Here is a 7,277-nt window from a genome sequence, read left to right on the forward strand (position 1 = left end):
TCCTAGCAACCTATGAGATGCGGATGACATTAGGGTTAGGGTTAGGTTAGAGGAGAGGAGGCACCCAGAGGTTCTCATGGGCTAACGAATTCCACAGCCAGCCTCCAACCCAGGTGTCCCGCTCCTGAGCCCTGTTTCCAAAGGTCTGGGGCCTGTTGCCTTCCCAGTGTTTATCATTGTCAAAGACAGAGCCCAGGGACTGTGCTGCTGGGTGACTATACATCCTTCCTCACTTTTTTTTTTTTTTTTTTTTTGAGACGGAGCCTCGCGCTGTGTCACCCAGGCTGGAGTGCAGTGGCGCGATCTCGGCTCACTGCAAGCTCCGCCTCCCAGGTTCACGCCATTCTCCTGCCTCAGCCTCCGAGTAGCTGGGACTACAGGCGCCCGCCACCACGCCCGGCTAGTTTTTTGTATTTTTAGTAGAGATGGGGTTTCACCATGTTAGCCAGGATGGTCTCGATCTCCTGACCTCGTGATCCACCCGCCTCGGCCTCCCAAAGTGCTGGGATTACAGGCTTGAGCCACCGCGCCCGGCCTCTCACTTTTTTATTTTAAAAATCTTTTTATTTTTCAGGGCTGGGCTCAGTGGCTCATGCCTGTAATCTCAGCACTTTGGGAAGCTGAGATGGGAGGATCACTTGAGGTCAGGGGTTCGGGACCAGCCTGGCCAACATGTTGAAACCCTGTAACTACTAAAAATACAAAAATCGGCCAGGCGCAGTGGCTCACGCCTGTAATCCTAACCACTCAGGAGGCTAAGGTGGGAGGATCACTTGAACCCAGGATGTGGAGGTTGCAGTGAGCCGAGATCGCACCACTGCACTCCAGCCTGGGTGACAGACCGAGACTCTGTCTCCAGAAAAAAGAAAAGAAAAGAAAACAAACATCACAGAGACATTTACTCACAAGGTAAACCAACTTCTAACCTAGCACCCCCAAATTATCAAGGTTAAAAGTTTGCCCCCACAAAAAAAAAAGTTTGCTAATCTTTCAGATCATCTTTTCCCTCTTGTACCTGGGAGTTGGCCTTATGAGTTTGAGATCAGAACTCAGGCTATTGCTGGGCACAGTGGCTCAAGCCTGTAATCCAGGCACTTTGGGAGGCTGAGGTGAGCGGATCACCTGAGGTCGGGAGTTCAACACCAGCCTGACCAACATGGTGAAACCCCGTCTCTACTAAAAATACAAAATTAGCTGGGCGTGGTGGCACATGCCTGTAATCCAAGCTACTCAGGAGGCTGAGGCAGGAGAATCACTTGAACCCCGGAGGTGGAGGTTGCAGTGAGCCAAGATCGTGCCATTGCACTCCAGCCTAGCAACAGAGTGAGACTCGGTCTCAAAAAAAAAAAAAAAAAAAAAAAACTCAGGCTATTGTTTCAGAACCCCAAAGTTGAGGACTAGAGAAAGGACTTATTCTGATTTAAAATAATCCTTTTTTTTCTGAGACAGGGTCTGGCTCTGTCACCTAGGCTGGAGTGCAGTGGTGCAACCTCACTACAACCTCTACTTCAGCCTCCCAAGTAGCTGGAACTACAGGCACATGCCACCACACACGGCTATATTTTTTGTAGAGATGAGGTCTCATCATGTTGTCCAGGCTAGTCTCAAACTCCTGAGCTCAAGCCATCAGCCCACCTCAACCTCCCAAAGTGCTAGGAATATAGGCATGAGCCATGGCACCCAGCTCTCTTTTTAAAATTTCTATATATTTTTTCTTTTCTTTTTTTCTTTTTTTAAAAATTTATTTCTTAAAACTGGGTCTCACTCTCTCACCCAGACTGGAGTACAGTAGCATGTGGCAGCCTCAACCTCCTGGGCTAAAGCAATCTTCCCACCTTAGCCTCCGGATTAGCTAGGACCACAGGCGCGTGTCACTATGCCCAGCTAATTTTTTTTTTATTTTTGAGACGGAGTTTCGCTCTTGTTGCCCAGGCTGGAGTGCAATGGCGCGATCTTAGCTCACCACAACCTCTGCCCCCTGGGTTCAAGCGATTCTTCTGCCTCAGCCTCCTGTGAAGCTGGGATTACAGGCATATGCCACCATGCCTGGCTAATTTTATTTTGTTTTTTCTTTAGTAGAGACGGGGTTTTTCCATGTTGGTCAGGCTGGTCTTGAACTCCCAGCCTCAGGTGATCTGCCCACCTCAGCCTCCCAAAGTGCTGGGATTACAGGCATGAGTCACTGCACCCGGGCCAGCGAATTTTTTTGATGTAGAGATGGGCTCTCACTGTGTTGCCTAGGCTGGTCTGGAACTCCTGCGTTCAAGCAATCCTCCCACCTCAGCCTCCCAAAGTGCTGGGACTACAGGGGTGAGCCACAGCACCTGGCCTGCCTCTTTTTTCTCAACTAAACCAAACCAAACCAAAACAAAAAAACCTTACATTTAAGATAATTATAGATTCACATGCAATTGTAAAAAATAATACAGAGAGATAAGCCAGTTTCCCCCAGTGGCAACTTCTTGTATAACTATAGTACACTATATCACAACAGAATATTGAAACTGCTAGAAACATCGGTCTTACTGAGATTTCACCAGTGTTAGAACACTCATTTGTGTGCGCATGTGTTTAGTTCTGTGCAACTTTATCACCCGTGATTCCTGTGACCACCACAGTCAAGATCTAGAACAGTTCATCACTAGGATCCCTCATGCTCCTCTTTTATAGCCAAACCCATTTCCCTCCCTACTTAGGCCCCCCAGGCCTAACCTCTGGCAACCACTAAACTGTCTTCTATCTCTATAATTTTGTTATTTCCAGAATGTTAGGACCTGGCATGGTGGCCCACACCTGTAATCCCAAAATTTTGGGAAGCTGAGGCGGGTGGATCATCTAAGGTTAGGAGTTCAAGACCAGCCTGACCAACATGTTGAAACCCTGTCTCTACTGAAAATACAAAATTAGCCAGGCGTGGTGGCAGGCGCCTATAATCCCAGCTACTCCGGAGGCTGAAGCAGGTGAATCGCTTAAACCCGGGAGGAAGAGGTGCAGTGAGCCGAGACTGCACCACTGCATTCCAACCTGGACAATAGAGTGAGACTCTGTCTCAAAAAAAAGAAAAAAAGAATGTTAGGCTGGGTGTGGTGGCACATGCGTGTAGTCCCAGCTACTTAGGATAAAGCAGTTGAACCACTGGAGAGTTTGAGGCTGCAGTGAGCTCTGATTGCGATCATGCCATTGTACTCGAGCCTGGGTGACAGAGCAAGGCCCGGTCTCAAGACAAAGAAAAAAAAAAAAAAAAAAGGGAGCTATGATCTCACAACTGCTCTTTAGCATGGGCAACAGAGTAAGATTCTGTCTTTTTTTTTTTTCAAGACGGAGTCTCACTCTGTCGCCAGGCTGGAGTGCAATGGCCTGATCTTGGCTCACTGCACTCTCCACCTCCTGGATTCAAGCCATTCTCCTGCCTAAGCCTCCTGAGTAGCTAGGACTGCAGGCATGTGCCACCACACCCAGCTAATTTTTGTAATTTTAGTAGAGATGGGATTTCACCATGTTGGCCAGGATGGTCTGGAACTCCTGACCTCAGGCGATCCGCCTGCCTCGTCCTCCCAAAGTGCTGGGATTATGGGTGTGAGCCATCGCTCCCAGCCTGATTCTTTTTTTAAAAAAAAACAATAAAACTGAGATGCCTTGAGACTTGATGCATCTGCCAGCGCCCAAATCATGAGGGTGGTCTTAGTGCGGGTGACTTATCTCCCATACTGCTAAGTACTCAGGGGCTGCTTCTTGAAAGGTAACTAGGCCGGGTGCGCAGATTGCCTGAGGTCAGGAGTTCCAGAGCAGCCTGGCCAACATGGTGAAACCCTGTGTATACTAAAAATACGAAAATTAGCCGGGTGTGGTGGCAGGTGCCTGGAATCCCAGCTACTCGGGAGGTGGAGACAGGAGAATCGCTCGAACCTGGGAGGAGATTACAGTGAGCCGAGATTATGCCATTGCACTCCAGCCTGGGCAACATAATGAGACCCCGTCTCAAAAAAAAAACAACAAAAAACAAAAAACGAAAAAAAAGAAAAGAAAAGAAACGTAACTAGCCCTCTCCTGCAGAAAACATGGCCTTGATTCAGAACACTCAGAGTTTCAGGGTTTGGCCTGAGTGTTTACTGAGACTCATCAGAGGCGCCACATGAAATCATTTAGGAACACAGGTACCTCTTTGATGGGGCCTATGCTGTCATTGGTAGCAGATGGCAGAGCAGCTGGTGGAGTCTTTGCATCCTTCTGGTCACCTGGTAATTAGCAGGAGTAGTATTTTCTTTTATTTTTTTTGAGACAGGGTCTAACTGTCACCCAGGCTGAGGTGCAGTGGTGCAATCTTGGCTCACTGCAACCTCTGCCTCCTGGGCTCAAGTGATCCTGCCACCTCAGCCTCCCAAGTAGCTGGCCTACAGGTGTGAGCCACCATGGGCCCGAGTAATTTTTATATTTTTTGTAGAGTTGGGGGTCTCACTATATTGCCCAAGCTGCTCAAACTCATCAGCTCGGCCGGGCACACTGGCTCACGCCTGTAATCCTAGCACTTTGGGAGGCCGAGGTGGGTGGATCACCTAAGGTCCGGAGTTCAAGACCAGCCTGGCCAACATGGTAAAACCCCATCTCTACTAAAAATACAAAAATTAGCTGGGTGTGGCAACATGCACCTGTAATCCCAGCTACTCAGGGAGCTAAGGCAGAATCGCTTGACTAGGGAGGTGGAGGTTGCAATGAGCTGAGATCGCACCACTGCACTCCAGCCTGGGTAAGAGTGAGACTCTGTCTTAAAACAAAACAAAACAAAAAACCCTCCTCAGTTCAAGCAATCCACCTGCCTCAGCCTCCCAAAGCACTGGCATTACAGGTATGAGCCACTGTGCCAGGCCTCAGGGTATTTTCAAGTGTTAAAGCAGCTTTCTCCAAAATCCAAAACTACTACCCAAAATTATGCCTCTTTCTTAGTGATGAGTTTCTGTAACCAGGACCCTTGAGATTTCAACACCTGGCATTTTTAGTGACTCAAATAATGAAAATTCTTATCAGGTCCTTACTTGCTTACACGTTAACCACTCGCTTTTTGCCCAATATTCCTTGTTTCCATAATGAAATTATAAACTGCCGGAATACTGTTCCTTGTGAAGGAGGGGTTAACTTCAGGGCCATAACAAAATTTTGCAGAACGAATGAGTATCTTTAAACACACTGTGACCAGCTGCAGACACCCAGAAGTCTGGTTATTCAAGACACTATGTGAGACTAAAGAAACATAGATTTTCCCCCCCTTAGGTCTCTGAAACTGCTCCTCCCTTATTCTCTAGCTGTGTAAAAACTCCCTAAGCCTGCCATGGTGGCGTATGCCTGTAATCCCAGCACTTTGGAAGGCCAAGGCTATAGTGTACTATGTCAATTGTGTATCTGCAGCAAGTTCGGCCTCAGTATGACCTCCCAGGAGTGGAGGACCACTAGGTTGCCTAAGGAGGGGTGAACTGGCCCAGGTTGAAAACAGAGGTCAAAACTTCCATGCTGAGGCCGTGCGCGGTGGCTCACGCTTGTAATACCAACACTTTGAGACACTGCACTCCAGCTTGGGTGATACAGGGAGATCCCATCTCTAAAAACAAAAAACAAAACAAAACCTCCACGCTGCTTCTTTTTGTTAAGGCAGATTTCTCACCTTGGCCAAATCAAATAAACCTTTATCTCCAAGCACCTGTGTCTCGATGTTTGGCATCAGCTACACAAGCCTGAATTTGGGGTTCTACAACATAACAAGATGCAGTATCTTGACCTTTACCTTGCAGGGAATGCCCTTGTCATGCCCAAGGCCACAGGCTGAAAAACATTTCCTGTAACAGTGTCAGTAAATATTTTAAGTTTTGTGGGCCATGTGGTCTCTGATACAACTACCCATCTGCCTGCCTGCTGTGACACCTGGGCAGCCATAGACTGTATTAACAAATGGGCATGGCTGTGTGAAATAGGCCAGGCTGGGTGCCATGGTACATGCCTGAAATCCTAGAACTTTGGGAGGCCGAAGAGTGCAGATCACTTGAGCTGAGAAGTTCAAGACCAGTCTGGGCAACATAGTTTGAGACCCCGTCTCTACAAATTAATAATACAGAAATTAGCTGGGAATAGTGGTGTGGGACTCCAGTCCCAGCTACTTGGGAGGCTGAGGTGGGAGGACAACTGGATAACTTGAGCACGGGAGGCTGACACTGCAGCGAGCCAGCATCATGCCACTAGACCCAACCTGGGAATCAGAGGGAGATTTGCTCCTCCCCGAGTTAACAATCCTGGAGCAAGGGGATGCATTTTGCTGTCCACGTTGTTACCTTGGGACATCAGGTCATCTAACACATTCACTTTCCCATCCCCTGAAGCCCTTTCCACCCATGCATCCTAAATCTAGCAGACTTCCAGGGGTGTGCAGGTACTCTCCCCACCACTCTACAAAATCCGAGGTCTCATCTTCACCGCATTCCAGCCCTGTTTACAGCTGAAACTCGTTTTCCAATGGAAACTTCACTGTTTCTCTGGGTTTCCCTCACCTGTAGTCCTCTGCTTCCCCATGCAATGCTGACACTCGAAGCATGGTAGGCCCATGGGTAGGCAGAGATCCCGGATCAGGGCTACAGAAAGGATAGTTCTCTCTAGGTTTTCCCTATGCCAGTCTTCTGCATCCCTGTATCCTGCCATTCCTGGTGATGCTGCCGCCCTCACATCAGGCCATCCAAGCATGCAGAACACTGGAACTAAGGACTGTACCTAAGCTGAGCCTCTGAAGCCCAATGGAGCTAGCAAAGGCTGAAGACTTCACAGACTTAATTTTTAATGCAACTCTCAGGGGTTTAACCAAAAGCATTTACTCTTTAAGATACTAATGAAGACCCTTAATACTGGTAAAATCATTAACACTATATAGCTAGTAAAGGGGGAAAATGAACATTTTTGAATAGAATGGTTTTAAATAAACTCCACATTTTAAAGTCCTAATGGTTTGTATTTAGCATAAGGTTTAAAATGATAGTAATACTGTATGCTGTATGTAGAGCTGCCTGAATTTTAACACTGCTTTGTTGCCTAGGTGGGTAGCAATTTGAAAACAGGTCTCGAGCTTGGTAATGGGTATCCTGCCATAACCTAATCAACAAATGCACCCTACAGAAATCAGGAAAAGTGACCAAAAAAAAAAAAAAAAATTTAAATCAGCATTTTATAAAAACTAGAAACAAAATAATGGCTTTCACAATGTAGCACTTGAAACTAAAGCTCTCCCGCTATCAACAGATGTGACT

This window comes from Theropithecus gelada, chromosome 9, assembly GCF_003255815.1.
Source record: "Theropithecus gelada isolate Dixy chromosome 9, Tgel_1.0, whole genome shotgun sequence".
Classification (NCBI taxonomy): Eukaryota; Metazoa; Chordata; class Mammalia; order Primates; family Cercopithecidae; genus Theropithecus; species Theropithecus gelada.